Raw genomic sequence first — 13715 nt, forward strand, 5'->3', positions numbered from 1 at the left:
TGCTGTAAACGCTTGGCCCAGTTCCTGGCGTACCGTGAATGAAAGAACACACCCAGCCTGGCTCAGAGATCCCATCCCCCTTTGTGACTTCTCTCTGCTCATGTGGATTTTGACCTCCAACAGCCCTGTGAGATAGTGGTATTACCATCCCCATTTCATGGATTTGTAAGTGGGGGCTCAACTTGATTGAGTACCTAGAAAACAATCTTTGTAGTTCAGGACCCTGACGTGATCAGCAGGGGTTTACTGCCTTTTTGGAATGTCTCTGAAAGGCCAAGAGTAGGCAGTGACATCAGCTGAGGCTCAGAGAGGCTCATGTTGCTCATCCTGGAGGAGCCGCAGCACCCATGGACCCCTCTCCCTGCCCCCCGCCCCCAGGCTCCCCCTCCTCCCCCAGACCTGCCGCGTGTTTCCTTTACGTTCTGTTCCTGTGTCACTTTTTCAATGACGTCTACCCTGATCGCTCTTCTTCAAACTGCCGCTTCCTCCCCGACCCCAACCCCATCTCTGGGCACTAGGTTCCTTTCCGTGACTTTATTTTTAAAAATTGTTATTATTGGAGTATGATGTGCATGCAAAACAATCACCCTACTTAGACACCCCCCTCCCCCATAGATCTGATCACCTTCTTACAAGCTGCATCGCTTATTTATAATGAGTGGAACATGAGCTCCTCGAGGGCAGGCGTTTGCGTCTGCTTTATTCACGATGCCTCCCCCGCGCCTGGCCCTGTTCAGTGATTGTTGGCGGGAACCTGGGAAGTCCTAGTATCGAGCACAAGACGGAGAGGCCCTGCCTCCCTGACAGTTTCGAGGAGGCGGCTATGACTCAGTGCCAAAGGGTGTGGCAGAGACTGTGGCACGTGCGGCAGCGGGAGCGGTCCCCAGGGGCCAGGGAGCAGGCCTCCCAGCGGAGGGGGCGGTGGGCACCTGACCCTGCCAGCCCTCCTGCCGGCTGAGCTGGCGCCTCCGTGCCCCGGAGGGCAGCCTACTCCCCGCCAGACCCCTGTCCCCACCGCTGACGCTTTGCCTGTTTCCTCCTGTTCCGCCCTCAGTGGGTCCTGCGGCAGCAACCGCACTAACCATGCCCCCCAAGCGCACTCCTCAGCCTGACCTCCCCGCAGGCCTGCCAGGGGCTGCCACAAAACAGCCACAAACCTGTGCAGCCTACCAGAGGCATGTGGAAAAAATGTGCCCCTGGAGTGGGGTGAAGTCCTGGAGGCACCGTCCCTGGTTCCTGTCGGGAAGCTGATGTAAATACCGGGTGAGCCGATGGATGCTGCTGAGGCTTAAAAGATGTCCTGAGAATTCCATTTTTTTAAGGCTCTCTTTTAATACTTGATCTATGTCTTGAAATTGCCCGTTTTTGAAAGTGAAAGTGTTAGTTGCTCATTGCCTCTGGCTCTTTGAGACCCCATGGGCTGTAGCCTGCCAGGCCCTTCTGTCTATGGGATTCTCCAGGCAAGAACACTGGAATGGGTTGTCATTCCCTTCTCCAAGGGATCCTCCTGACCCAGGGATCGAACCCGGGTCTCCTGAATTGCAGGCAGATTCTTTACCATCTGAACCACCAGGGGAGCCCTGAAAATTCCTTTTAATAACCTAGCATCTGTCTAGATTTCAGCAGCTACATTATTTAGACAAGTTTTTGGTCATTTCACTCTATTATTTATTTGTATTTAGTATTTTGAATCAGAGATCAAATTGCCAACATCCATTGGATCATAGAAAAAGCAAAGAGAGTTCCAGAAAAACATCTATTCTGCTTCATTGACTACACTAAAGCCTTTGACAGTGTGGATCACAACAAACTGTGGAAAATTCTTCAAGAGATGGGAGTACCAGACCACCTTACTTGCCTTTTGAGAAACCTGTATGCAGGTCAAGAAGCAATAGTTAGAACTGGACATGGAACAACAGACTGGTTTCAAATTGGGAAAGGAGTATGTCAAGGCTGTATATTGTCACCCTGCTTATTTAACTTCTGTGCAGAGTACATCATGTGAAATGCCAGGGTGGATGAAGCAGAAACTGAAATCAAGATTGCTGGGAGAAATATCAATAACCTCAGATAAGCAGATGACACCACCCTTATGGCAGAAAGTGAAGAGGAACTAAAGAGCCTCTTGATGAAAGTGAAAGAGGACAGTGAAAAAGCTGGCTTGAAACTCAACATTCAGAAAACTAAGATCATGGCATCCGGTCCCATCACTTCATGGCAAATAGATGGGGAAACAATGGAAATAGTGACAGACTTTATTTTCTTGGTTTCCAAAATCACTTCAGATGGTGACTGCAGCCATGAAGTTAAAAGACAATTGCTCCTTGGAAGAAAAGCCATGACCAACCTAGACAGCATATTAAAAAGCAGAGACATTACTTTGTCAATAAAGATCTGTATAGCCAAAGCTATGGTTTTCTCAGTAGTTATGTATGGATGTGAGAGTTGGACCATAACAAAGGCTGAACACTGAAGAATTGATGCATTTGAACTGAGTTGTTGGAGAAGACTCTTGAGAGTCCCTTGGACTGCAAGGAGATCCAGCCAGTCCATCCTAAAGATTAGTCCTGAGTGTTCATTGGAAGGACTGATGTTGAAGCTGATACTCCAATGCTTTGGCCACCTGATGCGAAGAGCTGACTCATTGGAAAAAACCCTGATGCTGGGAAAGATTGAAGGCAGGAGAAGGGGACAACAGAGGATGAGATGGCTGGATGGCATCACCGACTCAACAGACATGAGTTTGAGTAAACTCTGGGAGTTGGTGATGGACAGGGAGGCCTGGCGTGCTGCAGTCCATGGGGTCACAAATAGTCAGACATGACTGAGCAACTAAACAACAACAATTTAGTATTCTATTTTTATATCACTTTTTTCCAAATAGAAGCTTCCAAAACCGTATTCACTAGGGTATAATAGAGCTGAATAAAAATAAATAAAAATCAAGGAAAAAAGAAAAGTGGGATAGTAAGTACATCCCCAGAAGCTCTGGGCCACAGCGGGACTGGGTCACGTGAAGCCCAGACATTTGGAGCCTTGCTATTGTCTATAAGAGGGTGGAGCGTCACAATTCTTATGGGATCCCGTTGTTGTTTAGTCACTAAGTCGTGTCTGACTCTTCTGCAACCCCATGGACTGTAGCCCGCCAGGCCCCTCTGTCCCTGGGATTCTCCACGCAAGAATACTAGAGTGGGCTGCCATGCCCTCTCCCAGGGGATTTTCCCAACCCAGGGATCAAACCTGAGTCTCGTACATCTCCTGCATTGGCAGGCAGGTTCCTTACCACTAGCGCCACCTGGGAAGCCCAATTATATTAATATACAGCTACCAAAATGTGGAAATGGCAATGGTGGTACATAATAAATGTGCTTCTTTACCAATGCATTAATTAACAAGATCTAGCAGTGGGCCAACAAATTGTTGACATTTCTAAGTAGTGATGGGTGTTGAGATATCTGAAACAGCCAAAATGGGATACAGAATATCTGTGATTTCTATCAGCAACAAGTCATAGGCACTGTTAATGGTAATGTGGTCTGTATTTTCTTCCTGTCCTCTTAATAAAAATAAGCGGTTACATTTTGAATAGAGGTTATTGAAAAGATAATATGTGGCTTTTCCCCATTGTCCTGCCAGGTTAGGAACTCCTGTATTAGAGCATCTCTTCCACTCACCTGCCCTGAGGTCCCGGGAGAGGTCCCAAGAGATTAAGCCTGTTCCTGCTGGTATTCATGGGTCATCCAGCTCAGTGTCCACACATGGGAGACTTGAAGTTTGTTTTGGGAATTGAAAGGAAAAGAATTGAGTACATCCTTATTCTCCTAGGTTAGGGCTCAGTTGTGTCTGACTCTTTGCAACCCCATGGACTGTAGCCTGCCAGGCTCCTCTGTGCATGGGCCCATGGATTCTCCAGGCAAGAATACTGGAGTGGGTTGCCATTTCCTTCTCCAGAGACTCATCCCGATCCAGGGATCCAACTCACATCTTCTGCATTGGCAGACAGATTCTTTAACCTGGGAAGCAAAAAAAAAAAAAAAAAAAAAAGCCAGCTGCTTCCCTCTCTGGTACATCAGAGACCAGGTTGGGTGATGGACATTAAGAACATCCTCGAATCAGAGAATCTCAGGGCTGGAGGCCTGCGGAGGGACATTGCTGCTTCCCAAGCTTTCTAAAATCATGTAACATCAAATAATATTGTTCACACTTCACGCTATAAACCTGTTACTTAAGAAGTGTCCCTGCCCTAAGTCACTGAATAGCTACATACAGAGGAAAAGCAAAGGGAAGCCACTCCTTTAGGGATATGGTCTCAAAGAGGTAACATTTTATCTGTTTCACCAACCAGTAGCAATCTTTCTGCCAGTTCTTATAGCACATCTGCCTTTGTTTTCATAGGATCTGGGCTGGAGTTCCGTGAACTCTATAGCTTGTCACCAGCATCCCCGTTTACCCCCACACCCCAGAAAGGAGTTTCTGTAGTCGTGTCAGAAACTTTCCATGCCCCTTTCCTCTTGGTTTGTCCCCGGTGACCCTGAAACAGGGCAAGAGCTGGCTGCTTTACAATCATCCTGTGATACCTTTACAGTGAAGCCAACGGGGCTTCAGTTCAGAGCCCTGACGTGCACAGGCCCTTTTCCAGTTTAGGACCTGTTCCCTTTATTTTTTCTTAAAGACAGCCTCTACATTGCTCAGGCTTTGGGCCCCACAAAGCCTAGATTGCTTGCTGATAGCAATCCACCGTGGCAGGGAAGGCTGGCCCTGAGCCACGGGTTCTTACCCCTTCCACAGCTGCCCAGCTCGCGACTGCGTTTTCCTCAGCAACTGAGTTCTAATCGGTGCAATGTGGGCAGAAGGGAAATGCCTGCATTCCCTGCTTTACCTGTGAAAACCTCCCATCAGTCTTCCATTTTCCTTTCTACCTTCGCTTCTGGCCTCCGTGTCGACGCTCAAAGCAACAATGAAAAAAGCTGTGTGTTGCTGAAGCAAAGTGAATGAGGAGTCTGACTTCGTTTTTGATGTTTGACTGGGACGTCCTTCGAGCCTACCCCTCCCCTCGCCTCTTCCGTCTCCAGGAACCTTGCCCTGGCCTTTGGCACTGGTGGCAGGTGCAGACCGTGCGGGTCAGCCCAAGCCTCAGAGCCCTTAGCAAGTCCCCTCACCTAAATACCACGAGACCCCAGCTCCCTGCTGTCTCCCAAACCACTCCTGGGTCTGTTCCCAGGAATGAGGAAGTCTGAGAAGCTGCCCTATTCTCCACAGAGAGCCTCGTTATGTGAGCAATAAACCTTTCCATATCCTCTTGAGCTGTGTGTGTGATTATCAGTGTGAACCACATTTGGGAGTGTTTGGGGTCCACCCCGTCTCTGCGGGGTGACTCTGACACAGAACCTCCATCACCAGGGATGACGTGCGGAACAGGATTCTTGTCTGTATCTCTTGCTCTGACCCCTCCACACACATCCCTTCCGGGAATGACAAATACATTTCTATCATGTTAGGTTACTGAGATTGCAGGCTTTACCTGTCACAGCAAGCTAGTATTACCGTAACTACCATAGGCAACGACAAAGCTGACTCTAGTTCTACTCACGTCAGTCAAATTAATCCTCACATCGTAAGAAGCTTCTGGGAAGCTGGCGGGGGCGGGGGGTGAGGGGTGGGGAATCACTGAATGTCTTCCTTTCTGGCTTGAGAGAAGGTGCTGACTCCTTATCTAGCAAAGAGATTGTGGATAGTAAAGCCATTTGATGCAGGACGTAGGAATAAAGATGCTGTGATTTGGGAATGATGAATTATTTACTCATATTAATTGATATTAATATGACTTTACTCATTCATAGTATTTTCCCATGGAAATAAGAGGGGAGGGAGAAGGTTATCATGTGTTATAAAGCAATAGGAGACAGGAAGGAAAGAATGAACCCAGAGCAGCAAAATCAACTATCTAATAAGCAGTCCACTCATGCAGTCTCCACAGCCCAAGAAAGCTGCAGGTCAGGAACTTCCGTCCCCTCCCTCCTCCAATTCAAGATTTCACCCAAAATGGTGGTTTCTCGAAGAAAACATGGACTTGGCGTTTGCCCCTCTCCTGCTGAACACATTTCAGCTCCTGTGATGTGTGTTTCTCTTGACATGTGTTTCTCTTTCCTCTCTTGAGTCTCCCACGCCCAGTTTCTATGTGGAAGCACTGTTCCCACTGCCTGCCTCCACCCTCAGAGGGGAGAGGAGCTCCGGATTATGGAACAGTGGTGTGCGAGCAAGCAGAGGGGAAAGCAGCCATCACCGGGATTCAGTCAGTTTCACCGAGGTTTCACCTGTGAGGCTGTGATGCCGTTTGTGTCGTGATGGGGCTCTGGGAGACACTGGAGACCAGAAGAGTCTGCAGATATGAGTGCAGAGTCAGATTTTAGAGGCGCCAAAAAGCCATGCCTGGGAGACAAAGTGTCTCCGATATGCAGGCTGGGGCAAGACCGTGGGTCAGAGAAATTCAGGCTCACTCACCAAAACGAGCAGACGCTTTTACACGGCGGCCGTCTAGTGTGGACAGGGCAGATTTGAGGTCTTTCTGCTCTAAACAAGCTACTTGTTTCACATGGCCACTGGACCGATAGACGTGGGCTTCCGGGGTGTGACTTGACCTCGTGGATTTCATCAAGGCCTCTGAGAAAGTCTGACATGATCAGTTTCTGGATGAGCTCTGCTGCTGCTGCTGCTGCTAAGTCACTTCAGTCGTGTCCGACTCTGTGCGACCCCATAGACGGCAGCCCACCAGGCTTCCCCGTCCCTGGGATTCTCCAGGCAAGAACACTGGAGTGGGTTGCCATTTCCTCCTCCAATGCATGAACGTTAAAAGTGAAAGTGAAGTCGCTCAGTCGTGTCCGACTCCTCGCGACCCCATGGACTGCAGCCCACCAGGCTCCTCCATCCATGGGATTTTCCAGGCAAGAGTACTGGAGTGGGGTGCCACTGCCTTCTAGTCCAAAATTAAGGAGTCATCAGGACTATACTTATTGTGAAGGCTCCAGGAAAGGCTCTTCCTAGCCTCGTCTGGTTCCTGGTGAGTGCCAGCAATCCTAGTGTTTGTTGATTTGTGGCCGCATATCTCCAACTCTGCCTCTATTTTCACATGACCTTCTTTGCTGAGTTTATGTCATTGGATCCCGATTATTTCCCTTTTGTTGTAAGGACCAGTGACTGGATTAGGGCCGGCACCACTTCCATATAACTTCATCTAATGACATCTATGAAGACCCTATTTTCAAATAAGATCACAATCCAGGTACTGGGAGTTTAGGACTTGAACAGATCTTTCTTTTTAAAATGGAAACAACTTGAACAAATTCTGAGGAGAGACATTGTTCAACCCATGACACCTTGTACGGCCAACAGTGTGGTGCAGCTGCTGCTGAACGATCTCACGATGGTGATGAGGCCACATTGTGATAGATGATCCTGGGGAAGGAGGGCGGTGCTCCTAACCTGCTGGCGGGTGCATCCTGAGGCTTCTTGGCGGGATTCGGCTCCTCCTGATCCCCTTGACTTCCATGCCTCACTCTCCATTTCTCTCTCTCTCTCAATTGTTTATTTTTAATTGGAGGATAATTGCTTTACTGTATTGTGTTGTGTGGAAAATTCTGAAAGAGATGGGAATACCAGACCACTTGACCTGCCTCTTGAGAAACCTGTATGCAGGTCAGGAAGCAGCAGTTAGAACTGGACATGGAACAACAGACTGGTTCCAAATTGGGAAAGGAGTACATCAAGGCTGTATATTGTCACCCTGCTTATTTAACTTCTGTGCAGAGTACACTATGAAAAACTCTGGGCTGGATGAAGCACAAGCTGGAATCAAGATTGCGGGGAAAACTACCAATAACCTCAGATATGCATATGGCACCACTCTTATAACAGAAAGTGAAGAGGAACTAAAAAGCCTCTTAATGAAAGTGAAAGAGGAGAGTGAAAAAGATGGCTTAAAGTTCAACATTCAGAAAACTAAGATCATGGCATCCAGTCCCATCACTTCATGACAAATAGATGGGGAAACAGTGGAAACAGTGGCTGACTTTAATTTGGGGGGGGCTCCAAAATCACTGCAGGTGGTGATTGCAGCCATGAAATTAAAAGATGCTTACTCCTTGGAAGGAAAGTTATAACCAATTTAGACAGCATATTAAAAAGCAGAGACATTACTTTGCCAACAAAGGTCTGTCCAGTCAAGGCTATAGTTTTTCCAGTGGTCATGTATGGATGTGAGAGCTGGATTATAAAGAAAGTTGAGTGGCAAAGAATTGATGCTTTTGAACTGGGGTGTTGGAGAAGACTCTTGAGAGTCCCTTGGACTGCAAGGAGATCCAACCAGTCCATCCTAATGGAGATCAGTCCTGGGTGTTCATTGGAAGGACTGATGTTGACACTGAAGCTCCAATACTTTGGCCACCTGATGCGAAGAACAGACTCATTTGAAAACACCCTGATGCTGGGAAAGATTGAAGGCAGAGGAGAAGGGGACAACAGAGGATGAGCTGGCTGGATGGCATCACCAACTCGATGGACATGGGTTTGGGTGGACTCTGGGAGTTGGTGATGGACAGGGAGGCCTGGCGTCCTGCGGTTCATGGGGTTGCAAAGAGTCGGAAACGACTGAGCGACTGAACTGAACTGAACTGATTGTGTTGGTTTCTGCCACATATCAATGTGAATCAGCCATTGGGACACATATGTTCCCTCCATCTTGAACCTCCTTCCCATCTCCTGCCCCATCCCGCCCCTCTAGGTTGTCGCAGAGCATCGGATCTGAGCTCCCTGGGTCACATAGCAAATTTCCACTGTCTGTCCAATTTTACATATGGTAATGTACATGTTTCTGTTCCTCCTTGGTCTCCATTTCTGATACCTCTTCCTCAGCCCACCCATTAAACGACTCTTAGATTCTCACGCTCTATACTTTTTATGAGTGAGCTGACCTCCTGCAGCTTCTGTGTTGATATCCCAATGACTCCAAAATCTGTGCCAGGGTCTCCTGAAATCAAATTAGATGTCTCCATCTGGATATCATAAAGTACCTCAAGTGAATATATCCCAACCTGGATTTTGCAGCTTCTTTTTCAAAACCTGGGCCTCCTCCAGTGTTTCCAGTCTCAGTCTGTGGCATCACCATTTGTCTCCGGTGAGACCCTTGATCTCCCCCTGTTCTTCTTTGCCCGTGTCCAGCCAGACATCAAGTCTAATTGATGCTACATCTGAACTATTGCACAAGTCTGCCTCTGTAATTTCCTTTTTATTTCGCTGCTCTTACCTTGGTTCAAGTCACTGATTTTTTTTTTTTTTGTCTTGGGTAACTGTAACAGGTTTTGAATTGGTCTCCCAGACTCTGATCTTATTCTCAGCTAATTTGCTTTCCACACAGCAGCCAGAATGCAAACACAATCATGTTATTTCCCTGCTTAAAACCCTTCAATAGATTCCCAACTTCTTTAGGATATGAGTCAACCTCCCTAACGTGGTCTCATGGAAACAGCGTGGCCTGATCGCTGCTTACGTCTCCAGACTCACTTCTCTGTTGCCTCCTCTCACTCCCCCTCCTTTGCCTCACCCTCCACATCTTCGTACCTGCTTTCCATGAGCATCGCACGTTCTTCCTTTCTCTCTTTGCCTAACGGACTGATACTCACATTTCAGGTCTCAGTTTAAATGTCCTTCTTGTACGGAGGCCTTTCCTGAGCCACGGCTTGGGCCCATCAATGACTGGTCTACCGCATTGCACAACTCCAAAGGGTGAAATGGGTGTTGTGTTGTGTGTGAATGCTGCCCGGACATTGTGCAACGCGGTGACCAGGCACACAGACATGGCTCCTCACTGATATTGTTTGCTCGGCTCTCCTCCTGGGACTGCAGGTTCCACCTCCGATCCTCTGCTGTACTCCTGGCACACAGGAGGAGCTCAGTCAACACTTGTGAAATGAGTAAATGAGGCGTAAGACAGAAATGACTCTCTTAATGAGTGCAGACAAGAAAAATTTAAAAAGTGTGGGAATGGAAAAGATCCTGGAAACCATACCTTTTACAGAAAAATTTAAGAACCTACGGGTAGTTAGCCTGAACAGGTTAAGACTATAATAGATAGAACAGCTGCCTTCCATATTTGAAGGGCTAATCCATGTGGAGATGAAATATGTTTATTCTATTTTATCCCAGAAAATATAAATGAAACAATTGAACGCAAGTTACAGGGAAGCAAATTTGGTCCTGATAATAAATTCAAATAGCTCTCCAATAGCGAACGCTCTCCAGAAATGGGACAGGCGGCGCACAGAGTGCTAAGTTCTGCCTTATCGCAAACATTGCCGTGTGAGCCTGAGGTCCGTCTGCTAGGATCGTTGTGGCTGGCAGTTGGGCAGCTGAACAAGAGAGCCTCTGAAGGTGTAACTCAAAATGTTTGTGATTTAATGACTATAGAGAAAGCTTTCTTTTTCATTAAGCTCAAGCATTTATTTAATGCTTTCTCTGAGCTTGACACTGTTGGGGATATAGGACTGCCAAGATCCTGCACTCAAAGGTTCACCATTGGAGACTGTGGGGAAGGAGAGGGTGGGATGAGCTGAGAGTAGCCTTGACATAAACACGTTACTGTGGGAAGATAGCTGGTGGGAAGGTGCTGTAAAGCTGGTGCTCAGCTCATTGCTCTGTGATGACCTGGAAGGGTGGGCGGGAGTGGGCGGGAGGGAGGCTCAGGAGGGAGGGAATATACGTATGAATAGAGCTGATTTGTGTTATTGTACAGCAGAAACTGACACATCATTATAAAGAAGTTATGCTTAAATTAAAAAACTAAAAAAACCCATTGAGACAGTTTCACAGTCAGGTTTGAGAAACAATGTCAAGCTTAGGAAATAATTAGAAGACAAAGCCTTTCAGATTATCACCGATTATCTAAACATGTGACACAGAGGTATGGTCAATGAGAGGAGATAAGAATGCTGTCTTCCATTGTGGGAGAAGAAGAATCATCTGAAAAGGCCCTGAGAAGCGAAAGAGCTGTAAAGTGGTTCCACCTCAGAAGAAATGGGGGGAGATGGTAGAGCTCTGTGAGAAATGCAGATGCAGGCAAGATCATGCAGATTCGGGCAATATTGTGCAGCTGGGGCTCCTCACACACTTCATTGCTGGCATCAGGGTGTGGACTTAGCTCTGCAGAGCTCTGGTTTCTTTAGATGAAGGCAATCAAAAGATGGGACATGGGCTGGCCTAAGACTTGACTGAAAGGGATGATTCCTGTCTTGCGGTGAAAGGGAATGAACTCCTTCCCTGTCCTGAACTCCCTCAAATGATGGGGGTTCAGTGGATGAGTCAGAGGTGACTCAGCCACTCAGAAAGAGGAAGGGATACGGGGAGCCTCGAGATGGAGGAGGCTGGAGTGCTTATGGCCCGAGAGGTCACGCATATTTTTCATGCAGATTTTGGCTGTAACCGCAAACTCAAATAACAGTGACTTAGTCAAAAGGAAAATTATTATCTCACAGATTGAAAATTCTCAAGTGGTTCTCAGAATTTGATTGGTTAATTGATTGATTGGTTAATTTGCGGATTTTACAAAGTCACCAAGGTCCTAATTCTTTCCATTATTCTGTGTGCCATTTTCTGCTTGTTGATTTATCTTCTCAGGCTGAGTTCCCTCTTGGTCTCAAGAAAGGCTTAGAAATGTGGTCAACAACCAGAGGGATAAAAAGGTCTAGTTTTTTTGCTCTGGAGAGTAAGAAACTCATTATTCAGTAGTCCTTCAGCCAACCTCTCATCATACTTCTTTGACGTGGTTGTATCACAAACCTTTGTCTAAATCAGTCACTGGACACGGTGAATAAAATTATGATGGGAGGGGCCCAGCTCCCCTGAATTACAGGGATGCCTGACAGCGAAACAAATTCAGGGTTGTTTCTCATGAAAGATGAGGAAAATGGCAGCCACTGGCAGCTGCCACATTTTCTTCCTAGTTACGATGCTGAATTCTTTAGGTTTAGCGGAGAGATGACCTGGCTTGCCTGAGCTGCGGTCACATATTGCTGTGGTCCTGTGATTCTCATTAGAGCAATGAGCTGTGGGTTCAACCCCATGGTTTTTAAGGCAACTCACAGTCCTTACTGTGGCCTGATACTGTGCTGGCCAGTAGCATCGTATTTCACGTACTGCATATGTCAATGCAAATCAGGGGCTATTTCCTCTACCTTCAGATAAGGAATTGAGATTAGCCCATTTATACAAGTCAACAGTAGGTGCAGAGTAGGGATTTGAAATCTAATATATGTATTTCTTTTTTTTTTTCAAGCGAAGTGTAGTTGATTTACAGTTTTGTATTATTTTCATGTGTGCAGCAAAGAGATTCAAGCAATTCAGTTGCTCAGTCACATCCAGCTCTGTGACTCCATGGCCCCATGCAGCATGCCAGGCCTCCCTGTCCATCACCAACTCCCGGAGTTTACTCAAACTCATGTCCATTGAGTCCGTGATGCCATCCAACCATCTCATCCTCTGTCATCCCCTTCTCCTCCCGCCTTCAATCTTTCCCAGCATCAGGGTCTTTTCCAATGAGTCAGTTCTTTGCATCAGGTGGCCAAAGTACTGGAGTTTCAGCTTTAGCATCAGTCCTTCCAATGAACACCCAGGACTGATCTCCATTAGGATGGACTGGTTGGATCTCCTTGCAGTCCAAGGGACTCTCAAGAGTCTTCTCCAACACCATAGTTCAAAAGCATCAGTTCTTCGGCATTTAGCTTTCTTTATAGTCCAACTCTCACAACCATACACGACTACTGGAAAAGCCATAGCTTTGACTAGATGGACCTTTGTTGGCAAAGTAATGTCTCTGCTTCTTAGTATGCTGTCTAGGTTGGTCATAACTTTTCTTCCAAGGATCCAGCATCTTTTAATTTCATGGCTGCAGTCACCATCTTCAGTGATTTTGGAGCCCCCTCAAATTACATATATATAAATAAAATTTTATTATTTTTGGCTGTGCCATGTGTCTTGCGGGGTCTTTGTTTTCTGACCAGGGATTAAGACTGGCCCCCAGCAGTGAAAGCTCCAAGTGCTCACCACTGAGCCACCAGGGAATTCCCAGTAAGCCTTTGTTGTTTATCTGTTTTATATATATTATGTATCTGTTAATCCCAAATTCCTAATTTATCCCTCTCCCTCCCCTTTCCCCTTTGGAAATCCTAAGTGTATTTTCTATGTTTGTGGGTCTGTTTCTGTTTTGTAAATAAACTCATTTGTGTTTATATTTTAGATTCCACATAGAGGTGAGACCATGTGATATTTGTCTTTATCTGACTTACTTCACTTAGTGTGCTAGTCTTTATGTCCATCCACGTTGCTATAAGTGGCATTATTTCATTCTTTGTCATGATTAAGTAGTATTTCACTGTATGTTTATATATACATAGCATCTTCTTTGTTTACTCATCTGTTGATGGACACCTAGGTTGTCTCCATGCTTTGGCAATTGTAAATAATGCAGCTATTAACATTGGAGTGCATGTATCTTGTACTTCTACCATTTATGTCTCACTGTCTCTTTCTTCTAATTTAGGCTTTACATGGGTCTGGGAATAAGCTTTGGTGTGTGATTTAGAACCTTGCTTTGACTAAGAAGAGCTTCCCTGGTGGTTCAGATGACAAAGAATCTGCCTGTGAGGCAGGAGCCCTGGGTTCTACCCCTG

This window comes from Bubalus kerabau, chromosome 5 (assembly GCF_029407905.1).
Source record: "Bubalus kerabau isolate K-KA32 ecotype Philippines breed swamp buffalo chromosome 5, PCC_UOA_SB_1v2, whole genome shotgun sequence".
In the NCBI taxonomy this organism is placed as follows: domain Eukaryota; kingdom Metazoa; phylum Chordata; class Mammalia; order Artiodactyla; family Bovidae; genus Bubalus; species Bubalus kerabau.